The sequence below is a fragment of the Thunnus maccoyii genome, chromosome 24, assembly GCF_910596095.1.
Source record: "Thunnus maccoyii chromosome 24, fThuMac1.1, whole genome shotgun sequence".
NCBI classification, from domain to species: Eukaryota; Metazoa; Chordata; class Actinopteri; order Scombriformes; family Scombridae; genus Thunnus; species Thunnus maccoyii.
Genome location: NC_056556.1, coordinates 6,858,958 through 6,874,829, shown reverse-complemented (window position 1 = coordinate 6,874,829; position 15,872 = coordinate 6,858,958). Strand labels below are relative to the sequence as shown.

General features: G+C 43.6%; 1 protein-coding gene and 1 long non-coding RNA gene across 6 annotated transcripts in view; one reads left to right on the top strand and one right to left on the bottom strand.

The window, feature by feature from the left end:
- The window catches only part of LOC121891792 (nck-associated protein 5-like), a 136,125-nt gene that overhangs the window by 17,467 nt on the left and 102,786 nt on the right, over positions 1 to 15,872 (top strand). The window lies entirely within an intron of this gene.
- Positions 2,397 to 3,250, bottom strand: LOC121891795. Its single transcript, XR_006094160.1, has 2 exons — positions 2,832 to 3,250; positions 2,397 to 2,719 (listed from the first exon to the last, which is right to left on the bottom strand). It is a non-coding gene; the product is annotated as an uncharacterized LOC121891795 (long non-coding RNA).

The following is a 15,872-nucleotide window of genomic DNA, read 5'->3' as shown; positions in this document are numbered from 1 at the left end:
TCCCTCGGCGTGCAGGTGACATACCACACATACCTGGAAGCACCACGTGGGTAGCCACGGGGCTGCAGGGTGTGGGAACCCGGCAAACTCTGGGACACTCGCTGACTTTGAGAGGCAGAGGAGGTGGCATTTTCTTCCTCTTGTATCATGGGAACCGTCTCCTCCTCTCTCATGAGCAAACTAGGAGCAATTACAACATTGGCTTTTCCCTAGACTCCAGTCTGAAACCCAGAGGCTTCCCCCATATCTAACCACACGCTGTGGATAAGACTAAGCGGCCTCCATCCGCTTGTAAAACTGGTTTAATAATGGTCGAGACTGTTTTGATATGAGCCACTCGTCTGTTTTTCCAACCTCCAAGAAACAAGATTTGGCAGCCCCCAGTTAATACTTAGTCTGTGTTTTTATTAGGGCAATTATATCATATTTTATGGATCTCGGCATCACGTGTAGTAAAGACACAAGACTTCATTTGCGCAATATGAATGTTTGTTACATGATGTCAGAACGTTTGTTTACTGGCAAGGATTTGAGTGGATATTTATTTCAGGTGATTAAAGCAAAAGATTACCACAGTTTGCTTTGGGTTATATTGAGCCAAGCATTCTGGCTGACCTGCTTAGTCTCAGCATGGCATGTGAACCATCTCGTCTGCCTGCCTCTGACATACTGATGTGCGCTAATGTGCGCTGAAATCTCTGACCCATGTCACAAGTTGTGTGTATGTTACATGCCTCAGTAATGATCCTTGGTCAGGCATAAAAAACATCACATTTGCCTGCTGAACGTAGGCTGTAAACACTGTTATTTTTAGTGACTAAGGGTTTATCGCCCGTCGCTCGGATACGCTTTAATAATCAGTCGGAAAATAAAAGTCTTTGGGTCAGTTCCAAACTGATTGAGGAGGCTTTTTACTTTCTAGTGAGAAGGACACTGAGTTTGTGCTCTGTGTGTGTCCCCTCTTGCTCAGGGCACTGTGCCAGCTCTTATAATTGGACGTCCATTTTCCCTCGTCCAATGAGACCGTCCTTTGTGCCCTTTGAGTTGAGGGGCCAATTACAAACTCTCTTCTTCCAATCATGATGGAGATCAAAGTTGATACAGGGGCCGCGTGCGTTCGGAGTCACATGCGTTGTTCCCTGAACATAAGCGCTCGCGCCAATCTCTATTCACCGTGTGGTTTCCCCTCAAAGAGCCCAGCACCAGGGACACAAAGGCCTTTCTGAGAGGACTCAGGTCTGCAGGGACGAGGAGAAGACAATCGTCTCTCTATCCGCCAGTGTTATCACCCCACTGGATCAAACACTCGGAACCTTTCTGTGTGAGGAAGTTTATCAAGATAAGAGTCACACAGTCAAGGAGTAAAACAGTTGTTGTTCGGCTCGATTAGAAGGAGAACGATGCTGAAAACATGACGTGTTTCTATTTCACTAGGAATAAGGCTTTGATTATGCTACTTTTATACTTAAAATTTAATCACATCACACTAAAAAGTGTGATCAGATCAGATGTTTACACTTGCCCTCAAGTTGTTATGCACTTCTTTTTAATTTCCTCAGTCTCCCCTTAGACAAACATCCCTAAAAGTTGCAATTATATTCATGTGTAGTTTAGGTGTCAAATATCTTGAAATTAAAGTTTGTGCATATCTCACAAGTAGAGAAGACTCCACGCCAATGGTGCTTTTGCATTACACTTAACTTTAAGCTTTCTGCCTCAGGCTGTCCTCTGAGAAACCAGAACAACACACCAGTGACGCAAAATAAAGAGCCAAGTGGTTTTCCCACACAGGTGAGGACAATTAACCAATCACAATGGATTATCCACAATGAGAAACTGGTGGAGGAAAACAATGCAGTCACAACAGCAGCTTTTGAATCATCGGAATGGGTTAACATTGACATACAACACAAGAAATCTACTAAGAAATGCCACTGGCTTTGAGGGTAAATATCCAATATTTAGGAAGTTATGTGAAAGCTTGATTTTTTTTTTAATACCACAAAAAGAAAACTCTGGGTAGGCACAAGCATATAACTTTTGGGCTCACTAACATGCTGTTTAAGAGCTGTTTAAGAGGGTTTTTTTAACCAACGTTAACTATTTCACATGGAGAAGCAATCATACATTTGGTTGGGCACATGTCGTTATTTCTTTTATGTCACATTGCTTTGTAGACATAGTGAGAAACCAATGTTTTTGGTAGCACTGAACACTCTGCATGGATAGCCGCAGTACATGCATAGAGTTATGTTGTTGTTTTTTTCATAAGATTTACCAAATTCAGTTTATTTAATATTATTTTAATAAGCAAAGATGGATGAGTTTCCCTTAAAATGCTCAGAAAACGCCATGACAACTGTTTCCAAGGTCAAGAATGAACCTTTAACTCCAGATTAACAAATTAACATCTATATTTATTCAATAATAAACATTTATGTAACAAAAGGATGATATATCTTTTGGTAATTAACTGACAACAGAGTATATTTTGGGTAGCCTGTGTTGAAACTGAAACCTATCTCAGCACAGAAACTCAAACATGATTCACACAGTAGACAGTAGAGCTTATCCCAGGGTGTTAACCTCGTCCACCTGGCATGGAAACTCCATCTCTAGGGATGTTTGTTTATCATATGCAGATGAGGCAGCATCTTCGGATCCAACGCTGGCACCGCAGGTTCGGGGGTTTGAACAAGGCAGAACTGGCAGAGGGTAGCTAACAGGATTGGACACGCAGATTAAGACCCCAGTGTACGGTGGGAGAAAGACAGAAAGAGGAGGCTGAGGAGGGGCTGCATCTGTCAGCAAAAGGAAGGGCACCTCCTCACCTTGCAGCTGGGGTGGGGACAGCCTCCCCTCTATGGCCTCCCTGGCAGACCGGGGCGTGGGTGTGAGAGGCAGAAGGTGGGTGCGGTGGCGCGGTGGTAAGCGTGTCCTGTCTATTCTTCGGCACAGAGGCCGCCCTGTGATCACATCCTCCTCATCAGGCTCCAAGCCAAACCCTCAGCCGGGATCTGAGAGAGCTCTTTCATGCTCGGTGCAGAATTAAAAATGTGGGGGGAACCAGGCTCGTTGTTTGGATTACTGATCTAGGTGTCTTTCTATAAATTCTTTAGAGGTCTCCCAAAGAGGGGACACACATTTTATTGTTGGGCTATTTAAAGCTGATCACATGACTCCTACTCCATATTTCTTCTCAGTTCTACGTAGGGCTTTAGCGCAATTTGCTTTAGCAGTTTCTTTGCCTTTTCTGCGGAAATTGCAGCATTTAAATTTTGGTGAAAACAGTCCGTATGTGTTGGTTGTCGAGGCTTTTTAGGCTTTAATAATCTTAAGGTCTGTCCCCAGCTTTAGTAGTTGTGTGGGACACTGTGTTAGTTGATGGTCTGGGAATTGCCATAATGAGTCTAGAATCACTTCCTGCCCATTCCGAGGGGAAATATTTACATGTTTCCGCATTAGCTCCGACCACTGAGTAAATACATACAGAAACCACTTTAAAACTAACATTTGATACATGGCTCCATGTAAGTGCTCAAGCCCTCACTTGTTTGTTTTGTATCGGGTTGATTGATGACGACCGAGTGTGTTTGTGTACCAACATTTGCATGAATCGGTGGACGTGTGCCTACATGCGTTGAGACGTGGGAGCATTTCTTCATGCAAATTAGCTTGCGTCTGTGTGCGAGCGCTGCCCGAGGACACTGTGAGACTCGTTATGGGGGCAAAATAGATGCCTTCCAGGGCGGATGTCTCACTCGGTCGAGGCTATACTGGTCGGGCTCGCAAGGTAAGTTCCCAGGTGTTCACAGAGAGGAGTGATGCTTCCTCGCACCTGGTGACCTCTTTGTTTTTAAAAGGGTTAGAGGTTAAAACTAAAAAGGTTGGGGGTTAGGAATGGTTTTATTTTTGCACATTCTTACATACCTTGACGCAACTACTGTGGAATTTCAGTGCCTTGTAATTTGCAAATAGTTTCTAACTTGATAAATGATGTGAATTATTTTGTAATTGCTGCCTCAGTGTAGTCTTACGGCCGTTCCAAAGCACAATAATTGCTCTTAATTTATTAGGGTTTTTATATTATTTTACCATTAATCTCATTGAAGCTTTGACAAATGAACTTATTGGCGAAGGATGTATTACCAAACTAGTCAGTCACTCTTCCCCAGATTCAATTTTCTGGCCATCCCAGACCAAAATCATTATATGGTTATTAGTGTCATGACGCCTTCTCACTGACAAATGAAGCGTCTCTAAATTGCTAAAGGATGCATTAGTAAAATCTCAATCTTTATTATATAGACATGGTTGCTCATTTCAGTAATAGCATGTTCATTATGTTTGTCCATGAACTGCCTGACTTGCGTTGTATAATGGTTTACACTGGTTTGATGCACAGATGACTGGTGGCGTTAGTTTCAATCCAACTATTCAGTAAAGTCATTTGTTGGTCTCAAGATTAGGTGGAACCTTCTATGATGGAAAACAATTAGTCACTTCCAGTAAAGCGACGCAAAGGTGTTGATTCTTACACCTGCAAACACCTGAGTGTGCTTTACACAACCTGAATGTGAAGCTACTGTCGCTGATGTCATAAATTCCTCAGAGAGGCTTGCCCAGGCGGCTGCGGACTGATGAGTTCGTAATCTCCGTTTGAGCAGGAGCACCACCTGCCACTCAACTCCCATCAATCACAATGATAGCTACAGGTCACAAGCTCAATCCTCTCTGGGAGGAAACGCAGCTTATATGGGTCAGTGGAGCTCAAGTCGTGTCACAATATTCATAGACAAGGTGCTGCTGCTATGTTAAAGTAGAGAAAAACATGTTTGGAGATCATCTTAGCAGAGAGATTTTTGGTATTGGTCACAGGTAGGTACAACCAGACTTGCAAGTTCAGCTTTTTGTACAAGAGTACAGTTTTGGAAACATCAGTTCATCCAGTCAGATATGAACCAGACCAATCAGCAAACTTTAAGATGATGGAGTGCTTTAATATATATGACAGCATGGCATTTTGGAGCAAAAACCAAGTGTGATTTTGCAGCTGCACAGACTTTTCTAACCTCATAAACTTCAAAAAACCAATTTTGGTAGACGGTTTCGGGAGAAACGTGACAATATTTCCACAACAGCTTCCACATCTTCCAGTCTGAAAAGAGAGAACTGTCATTATCTATTGTACAGCCCACTTAACCAGAGTGCTGTGAATGAAATGGAACCTGCAATCTGAGGTTCAAAGTTCATTCTTGAACTTCATTCTTGAAAACAATCTCACCACAAGGTCAATTTTGTAGCTGTTACAGTGCTTTTGATCATCACGTATCATCATCTGGAGATTTTGTGAAAGTTTTGTCCTGTTTGCTTGCTCATCATGTGAAACTGCTACGTGCCACCGACAAATCAACTCTTGTGTCTTCCCGGTGTAAAGTGTATAGACTAGTACAAAGTGGTTGGATTAAGATACCCTGTTTTCCTGCCAGAGCTTGCGAGTCACACAGCGTGTTTGATGTCGAACTGAGGCGCTGCGCTGTGGATGAGACAGGAGAAAACACTCCTGAGGCGAATGTCAAGGAGTCCTTTCATTGGCTGTTTGATACTCCTCTCGCTCTGCCAGTCAGCTGCATGAACGCACGCGCACTTTCTCTCTCTTTTTCTTGCCAAGCTCCCTCTTTACATTGTCTTAGGTGTCCCCTAGTGGCACCAGTGGTGGTAATAGTGAAGTGGCCAGTGTTCAGAAGCCACATCGTGACCGAGTGTGAGTTTTGGACCGAAGCTAGAGTCGCAGAGAGAGAAGAAACAGCCAACCAGGAGTCAGTTAGACATGTGTTAATGTTTTATGTCTTAACACACACACACAGACATGCACAAATACCAGCCATTCACTGGTTCACACACATAAAAACACACGCAAACACACTTTCTGGGCAGCAAACCACAGTTGGTCTTGCCCAGGTGATTTTATCCGACTTGACTTGCTGGTTAAATATTGACAAGAGCTGATGTGGCCTTGCCGAGGAGAGACGAGAATTCAGACGAGGCACTTCGCTGCCAAGGCTGCACGACTGCCTGCTGCATCATCGTTCCAACACACACACACACACACACACACACACACACCGCAGAATGCAAACACACGCATACGCACAGTGGCAGGCAGCAGCTGAGACCCAGCAAGGCAGCTAGGGCAGAAGTGGGGAACGAAGCGGAAGAAGAGCAGACGTGAAACAGAGAGAGAGAGAGAGCGATAAGAAGGGGGGAACCGGAACGCAGGATGAGCCAGTTCGGGGACCACGCCACCGTGTCGGTCTACGGGAGGATCCGAAACGTTCCCCTGCTGGAGCTGCTGGCGGTGAGTCTCGGTCCATAGTGCATGTTGCCCTCCGGTCCCTCCATCCCTTCCAGCTCTCCATCCTTCGAGGAGGTATCTGGGGCAGGAGGCAGGCTGTCTGGAGCTGGAAGTAGGTCTGACTGGGTGATAATCAGGCTAACATCCTGCCCTCCAGTCCGCCCAAATCCACAACCAACTAACATCGCTTGCACCCCCAGACAGGAGACAGGAATTGCCCTAGGTTAGAGGTGCAGGGCAGGGGGGTTACGATTGTAAGGGGGGGTTAAATTTCATCAGGAAGCAAGTGAAGTACATGCAAGTTTTTATTTGGTGAGTGCACGCAGTATATAAACCTTTTTGTTGCATGTGTCATCTGTCATTCTGTCACATTATGATATATAGACTGCAGGCACAGAAATTTGCTGTGTTTATGTACGTTGTGCTCAATCTGCAACAATTCTAGTAAGTGTTTTAGCAAAAATAACAAACATTAACAGGATTGAGCTTCTAAAATGTGATGATTTGCTGCTTCTCTACTTTGTAAATTGAATATGTTTAGGTTCTTGACTGTTCTGCATGTCATCCGCAGCTTCAGTTTTGCTCTCGGGACCGTCACCGTGTGTGTCCATGCCCGTCAAGCGCACGGGAATGTAGATCCTGACTGCGTGCGGTGCAATCCGGAGCGTATACGACCGTGCTCCATATGTAGGTCACTAGCCGACAAGCTGCGACTACCACTAATTACATGCCAGAATTGAGCTTGTTTCACATTTCCGATACATCTCCAGAAGGTTGGAATCAGGGGACCTGCCTCCCCCCCCACCCCCCCATCTGTACATATTTACTCTGAGTTGTTGAGATGGATTGTGACATTTGACAGTTTATTAGTAAGTTGCCATGATGTTTGTGTGTGTGTGTGTGTTTATGTGTATGTTGGGGGGGAGAAAGCAGCATTTCAACCGTGTGACAACACATCTGAAAGTATCATTTTTTTGTTGTTGTGTGAAGCTGGAGGAGGGTGTAGCAGAGGGGATGTGGGACTCTAAATCCCTCTTCTGACTGAGGTTGAAAAAGTGATTTTTTTTTTTGTTCAAGAGATTAAAAAAAAGAAGAAGAAGAAAATGGATTATTTCAGGAAGGATTTTTTCTTTTTTCGTCTCAATCTGGCTTCTCTGTCTCTCATTTTTCACTCAACTCTCAAGTGTCTCCCTCTGTCCCTCTTTTGCTTTTGCGTCCCAGAGTCTTCCCTCTACTTCTTCTGAATTATTGAGCCAGAGGTGTTTTGTGGAAATCCAGGGGTTCTTACCCTCTGCCACACCATGGACGCAATTATGCAGACAAATGTCTCCGCCGAGCTCCGAGACTCCATATATCCTTTATCTAATTACATTAACAGGAGCTGGATAGTGACTAATGGCTCGTGGAGAAGGAGGAGGGAGGGAGGGAGGAAGGGAGGGAGGTGGGGGGGACACACGACGAGGAGCTGGAGAGGCCCGGGATGCATGATTGCATTTTTCCATCCTATTTCCCTCTCTCGCTCCTCCGCGTGCCCAGATCGCTCCCTGTGCTCCGTTTAGAAATCCCCCCCAACAACCCCAAACCTCCACACACACACACACACACACACACACACACATATACACACACACACACACATAGATCCACTGAGCCTTTTTCCAGCCTGAAACACTTCTATGTAGCGAAAATACATCACTGGATTTCTCTTTTTTTTTCTTTTAATTTTCACTAAAATGCAGCGTTCGCATTGCAGCTGATGTTCCGCGTTGTCCATCATATTTCCGTGTCGCACGTCCGTACCGAGCCTGCACTCAAGGCCTCAATCAAAATAAAGCTTTGTCAGGGCCACAAGAGATTCTTTCCTCTCGAAATTGCTTTTTATTGTGAATTGAATGAAAGCCTTACGTGCACTGAGGCCACAAGTGAGTGCAGACTGTTTTTTTTTTGTCCTTCATGTTGTTTGGCGTTTGCAAACCACCTTAGAAGTACAGGAGCGTTCTTTCTCTATCATCCTCCGCCGGTTAGGGCTGCGCTTCCACATAAAAGCCTCCTGAACCTGCCCGTGGCAATAACAAAAAAAAAAGAGAGGGGAATGCAAAAGCCACCGTTTGTCTCTTGATATCTTAGTCATCCGCTTTAGTCATCATAAAGCATCTCAGGACAACCACCGGTTTACAATCATTTCAATATGGAATGAAAATAAACTTGCAAAATCTCGCTTTAACTGACATTTAACAGAATTTAAACTTCTGTCAGGTTCTGTATGTATTTTGTTCACACTGGAAAAGTGGCTAACTTATATATACTCAAAAAACTTTTATGTTCTGTAAAAAAACCCACTGGATCTTTGATGGACAGTATTGTCTCCACCATACAAGGCACAAAGGAAAGAGATGAGCTTGACGCAGCTGCAAAGCATTAAAACTAATTATGGATGGTGGCGAGAGCTCGGGGAAGATTTCGGAAAAACAAACAAAACAAAACAAAAAATCTTTGGAAAAACATTTTTCTTTCTCTTTGTGAAGTTTTATTGGCAGTGGTTTCCCCAGAGTCTTGGTGATTGATGGCTGTCTGCACACACACATATATATTGCATTTGCTGCTAAAACAAAACAACAAAGTGCAATGACTCCTTGTAAACTGAGGTCAATAATTACATGAGGATTATAATATAGTGCACGCTGTTCACAATCTCATGTCAAAACAGTGTTATTATCTCCAGCAGGCGTAAAGCTGGAGGAGGTCATGTGCTTGGTTGTGTATCTGTCTTTAGCTAATCTCGCATACTACTTGACCCATCAGCCTAATATTTTTCATGCACGTTTATGACTGCATGTTCAACGACCTCTCATGTTTATAGCGATTCACAAATCCTCTTTTATAAAGTGTTTTATATCTCCATTGACTGCTGACTCCTCACTCTTCTTGACTCGCTGGTAGGGGCTGCAAGTGATCAACAACTGCAGAAAAAAAGGCATTTCTGGCAATCAGCTACGCTAAAAATAAGTCTATCGCAGGCCACATGTCATGGCTCAAAAACTGACATCTATAGAAAAATCTGGCCTCATCTCGAACTGGCGCGTCTGTAAATTGATCCCATACCCGATATGTTATGATCCACTAAAGTTAAGCACGATACGAGATGATTAAATCCCCCGTTTTTTTTGTTATCTTCACAACCATCTTGACTGTAAAGGGAACAGGGAGGGACAACTGAGTGAGATTCAACTCGTCTTTGTTTGGTAGGGGAAAGGGAAGTAGGGAGGGGTTTTTATTTTGTGTGGTGGCTTACAACAAAATGTTATAAATAAATAACAGCGTTTAAATTAAGAGGTTTATCCTCCTGTTTACTGGAACCAAGGAGGACGCTCAGTTGTCTACTGAGTGCACTCTTCTAGTTTTGTAATTGTTTTTAATCAGTGCAACATCAGCAAATAATATAGTTTCTACTGTCTTTTAATTATCTTCCCTCTTTTTTTTTTCTGTGGTCAGTGAATAAAGCAGGTGTCAGTAGTTTCCTGTTTTTTCCTAAGAGGGTTGAACCGGGCGTACAGCAGCTCAGCAGTCTGCTGGCTCACATTACTTTATGCTAATATCCCCCAGCTGCAACCTGCACCACCCTCCTGCTCCCCTGCCTCGCTTTCTCCGTCTCTGTCACACACACACACACACACACACACACACGCACACACACAAAAACTACTCTCACACAAGCCCCCGGGACAGTCACGGGAGGGCCGTGAAAAGGAAGCCGAGATGATTAATTAACTCTGCCCTCATTTTGATACCGCCTTATTGGCTTTCAACAGCTGAATTTCAGCTTCAGAGCTTTGCATAGATTATCCTCCTCCCACCACCACCACCACCACCACCACCACCGTTACCACCCAAAACAGACACAAAAACACACTTCCGAAATATTGAGGTCATGTTGTTACTCATGGTGAGTGCGCAACACGGGTTTTCTGGGCAGCATGGCTCAGCAGAGAGCGAGGTGTCGGTTTTGTTGAATGTTGGTTTTCCGCTAATGAGAAAGAAGCAGCTCTTACAGGAAACTGGCTGCGAATACTGCTGACAGACACCGACAGATGTATTGACCTAAGACTGGTTCTAATTATAATTGTTCAGCTTGATGTGAGTTTAATGACGTGCAGGTGAATGATCGTCTTCTTGCTCAGCGTTCATCACTTTTCCAACAACTACAAATAAATCTACAAGAAGCTGTCAGATTGCGGTTGTCACGGGTTTGTACACCATTGCACAGGCGTACACACACACACACAGACACACCTCCTGTGTTACCTCCTATTTTCTTGTTATTGCCCAAACATGGTTGCCCGTGGCTCCAAATTTTTCTGACGGAGCAGATTAGGCGCTGTCAACCTATAAATCTTCAGTGAAACCTCCTCGAGCTGCCATTACATTATGTAAAGTGAATTCTTTCTTCTTGACTGTCAAAATAAGTCAATTCTGAACAAAAAACTCCGGTTTGGCCACTTTTTTTTGTAGAGTTTAAGTGCTGAAAACTCAGATTTTGTAAAGAAAGTTCAGTTTGAATCCTCTCATGTTTGTTAAAATCGAAAATTCTTTTTTTTTGCACATTGCACATTCTTTAAGCTACAACATAATCTCCCAGAAAGAGCTTGCGTTTCATGTGTGCATTCATGTGGACACGTGCACACAGTATCCACGCTTGGCCATGTGTACACAAACGCAAATACATGTCTGGGATCACGTGAGCCTCCGTGTGGTCAACCCACATGTGCGTAGTTGTGTGCATGCGCTCCTCCGTGTATGCTCTGAACACCAGGTGCTCCAGCTGGTTGCGTCCCCTGCAGTGGCCCGGCCCTGACCGAGCTTCCCCTTGGTCCCATGCGCTTTTTCATTGATGACAGCCTCTGAGGACAGACAGCTCTACAGCATTAAAGGGCCTGTCAACTCCCAGCAGCAGAGCTAGACAACACAATAGCGCTCCTGTATATCGCCTATACACCGGGGGGAAAAGGCCTGCAGCACAGTTGTCTTTCTTTTTTTTTTTCTTTTTTTCTCTTTGTTTTAAACTCTCATCACTTCTCTCTGTTCTCTATCGCTCTCTCACATACATTGGGAGTCGCTGCGTGCATGTTTTATCATCGTCTCCCACCCAAACAAAAGATCACCTGCCCGGCTGTGTTATGTGTCACAGGGTGGGAGCCCTGAGGCGAAAGCTTGCAGCCTCATGTGGAAGTTTACCGTGTCATGAATCAGGATGGGCTCCTATTACCTCCCAGAGTGCAATTTTACCCAATTAATGCAAATTATGGTACATTAACCTATTTTGACAAGTGTTTGAGCCTGTGTGTAAGGTATCTCTATTAGATATTCAGTGTGTTTTGGAAGGTGGGTGTTTATTTCTTGCCTCCGTGCTCTCAGCTCTGATAACAGAAGCCTTTGCGGTCTGTGTTGCTCATCGTGAGAAAATGGTTTTAATTCTGTCTGACATGTTTTAAAGAAAACGGCCGGTGGTTATTTTCATAGTATGAGCCATTCCCTGAAATGTTTCTCCACAATATCCTGCGCTGGAACTTGCTCATATGCAAACACAGCACCAGAGCGGATGCAACAAAAGCCGAGAGATCTGCCTTGCCTCAAACTGCTGCAGTGCGTCGCATTATAATAAGGGGTTGTTTGCAGGGAACCTGATTTTCTCTGACGTGGCTAATGCACTCTGTCAGAAGCGTTTGCGGCTGACGCTAGCCTTGTCTCCGCTCTGCGAAAAAAGTCGGCGAGAGGGAAGAGGGAGTTGAGTAGAGTCCAGCTCACCACATCCGCCTGCCGGCTACACCGCAGCCTCACAGTCAGGAGGCAGTGACCTTCATGCCACTCCCACTATTTGAGGAGTCGGGTGCTGTCAGGGCCGATAGGGAGACCGTGTTGATCTTTTCCCTGCACACTAACATAGGCCATCTCCAGTTTTGCAATCACCCTGCAGGTCAGAAATCAAGCCTGCTTCATTTTTAAAGCAATTTGCAATCCTGCATGGTTTCCTATTGTGTTATCCCAGGGCTTTATAGTGCTCATCATAACACGGCCACTGTCCTCACATTATCTCAAATGCCAAGTATCAATATGAGGTGCAAAGCAGAGCCATTACTATGATTAGAAGGAAATTCATGCAGGAGCTGTTTGATGGTGCACCATTAGAAAGAATCAGTGGCTGGAAGATTGGCCATTTCAGGAGATCCAATTATACGCTGCAAAAAAGTCTCCATCATGAACCCTTTGATTTTATACTCATCCTGCCAACAGGGTGCAATTCCACCTTCTTCCAAAGAAGATGAACTTCATTTCTAGAAACAAATGTTGATCTTTTGAACCAAGGAAAAACCGCATTTAAGAGAAATTTTGCAACAATTTAAAATGGAAAATAATGAATCTCATCTTTTTTTTTTTTAAGTGAAGTAAGATTCAAAACAACTTTACATGACTCATTGTACATTTGCTGTAGTGCGTTCAGTCATTGATTGAGATGAAGTCATTTGGATGCTAGCCTTATACCATTGGCTCTCTGTCATTAAAAGACAGACATTTGTACCAAAGATCCATGAGAAAAAATCAATATCATCTGCATGTAGTAACATTTGTCTGTGTGAGTCATCCGGCTAGCTGGAGCCATTCACATTATTGAGTCTCAGTCACTTTCTAAAGAGATAATATGATCTGTATGCCTTTCATGGGTCCATAACTCAACTTTATGGTGATGTGCTTGTGGTGCTCAATGATTTTCCGGGATCCTCTCTGTGCGGCCAGACATCAGAGCAGTGATTGGGGTTTTATGAGGCGGGCCGAGCCTCAGGTGAACGGGATTGAATGAGGGGATGCTCTTGCACAGGAGCGTTTGACCCTCAGGGCTGATTGTCTGCGGTGTCAGTGGTCAACGACTTGCCTTTGTGTGTGGTCACGGTGGTCACTGAGGGGCTATTGTGAGAGCCCGTGGCAGCTAGCGGGCTATTGAGCCGTGACCCAACATCCATCTGGCACAGCAGCTGGGGGAGCCAGTAGATTTCCATGCAGCAAATTATGCAGAGCAAACAAGATTCCTATGATTATTTTATTACAGTAATTTCTTTGGGATTCTCATCATCATTTCGTAGGAAATGGGTCAGATGTGCTAACAGCCCAACAAAGTAGTCTATTTCTTCTCTTTGATGAATTTTGCAACCCGCCCTGCCCCTCCAATTCATACAGATACAAACAAGCTTTATTGAGGAGGCATTTCCTGGTTGGATTTTCTGTCTTCCCCACCCTTCCTCTGTCTCATTCCTGCCTGAGCCAGAGCATTGAGAGGGGGGGGTTATGGGTCTCAAGTCGAACCAGCTGAATTAGTGCATTATTAAGCCTTTCTCCCCTGACCCACTTCCCCCTACTGCTTGCATGGCTTGACTCCAGCGTGGGGTCTGTGTACACTGGGAACCTGGAAAGCATTCGAATGGTCTCAGGATACGTTTCACTGTAAATGGACCTCTTATGTGCAAGAAATGCCAAAATGAGGTGATGGTGAAAGCTCTTCATTTTCTCATCAAGCTTCCATTCACACGGACTGAGCGCGTCCCTTTCAGGCCTCGTTGCACAAACGGTGTGAACAGGCAACAATATCTGACCTGCAGCACAACAATACGGAAAGTCACAATTTGCTCCACATAGGCCGCGGTGAAAGATAGATGCTACTCATTGATAACTGATTAGTTTTTATTCAGCTAGGGATGCAGTTAAGAAGTCTTTTCACAGATTAAATCCGTCAAATATTTTTATTTTTAGTTGACTACTTAATTCGTTAAGTTTTACTGTATAAAATGTCAGGAAACTGTGAAAATGCACACTAAAACTTTCAAGAGCCCAAGGTAACATCTATAAATTTCTTGTTTTGTCAGACCAACAGTCCAAAACACAAAGATGTTGAATTCATAAGCATATAAAACTAAGAAAAAGCAGCAAATCCTCACATTTGAGAAGCTGAAACCAGTGAATTTCTGACACATTTCCTTTGATAAATGACTTAAATAAATCATAATCCATATTTAAATGAGTAATTATAGTAAAATAAAACATTAGAAAGCAAGTTTGTGTGTTTTCCACATATCTGTTATTCCTACACAACATGTAACATACATGTTATACAGCCCACCATGGAGCGGATCTCTTCTTGTGCGTTCACGTCCATTAATAATACAACTAGTGCGGTCAGTCCGACTTCTGACCTACAAGGGGAACAATGCAGAATGCTCTAGTGTGTGCTGTATAATGCCGTGGTAAACAGCTCATGCTGAAGTTAATGCTTTCAGGGGTAGAGGGCATCTGATGGGTGAGCTATTGTAACCCCTCAGAATGAAGCCTCTACCTCACTTCAATCAGCCTATTGGTTGAGAAATGGCTTCCAGAGGGTTCGGAGAATGTGAGAGCATTCGCTAAAAGGGGGGGTTGCCCCAGATAAAAAGGGTTAGCTGAGTAAACAAATAATAATGATAGAACAGTGTTGTTATTGTAAGAGCAAATAGCTGGCCTAAGCAAAGGAAATTCAGGTCCTTGCACTGCGACATTTTCCCACAGTAGCGGAACTATCACATTCTGATCCTAAAATATCTCAAAGGGTTCAAGTGCTGAAATGTCTCAGGATATGAAATCCAGACAGCAACAGTTTAAAGCAAATAAATACTATTAGAAATCAGGTTCCTGTTAAGAGGGTCAGTTATGATAATGATGAAAATTTAATTTATTTATCAGATTGACCTTTGACACTTCATAGTTTTGGGGGGCCTCAAAAAGTTCTCCTGACAGAGCAATCCAATGTGTTTCAATCCCGATACAACAGAGTATTGAAGTCCACTGATGTCACCCCGTCTGAGAGGCTTAATGAGAAACAGTACTGATGTCAAATTCTTCCCCGGCTCCCATCTGGAAGAAATAAAACATATATGGCTGCTAAAAATAAGACTCCACTTGAGATGATAACAAGGATTTAGTGCCATTAACTGTGTAAATATAGTGTGTGGTTGGCCCCAGATTCATATTGAAATTCCTTCCCAACCTGGATGAGCTCTGACTGTAAAAAGCCCCACGATATAGGCTGCAATAATGCCTTTCAAAAGTCGATGATGGTTGATTTAAATATTTTATGCTGCTGAATTATTGGACTCTCATTCCTCTTGTAGATCACTTGACGGAGTGTGGTGAGCTGCTGCACTGAGAGGTCTTTGTTCCCATTAACCCATGAAATGGATGCAGCCAAAGTACAGTGTAGATGATCTCTTCAAGCCAAAAACATTGCCCTGACATTGAAACTGAAATATAAGAACAAAAATGTTTCCTGTGTGGTTTCTAGACAATCTCATACAGTGCTGATCTATTGAAAATTAAATATAAAAAGCACTTGACTTGACTTAACACCTTGTGGAGCAAGGTACCTTGATTTTCTCTGGATATAATGCTTTGATTTAGTTTTAACCTTAAAGCTGCACTTGTCAATATTTTATATTAAAAA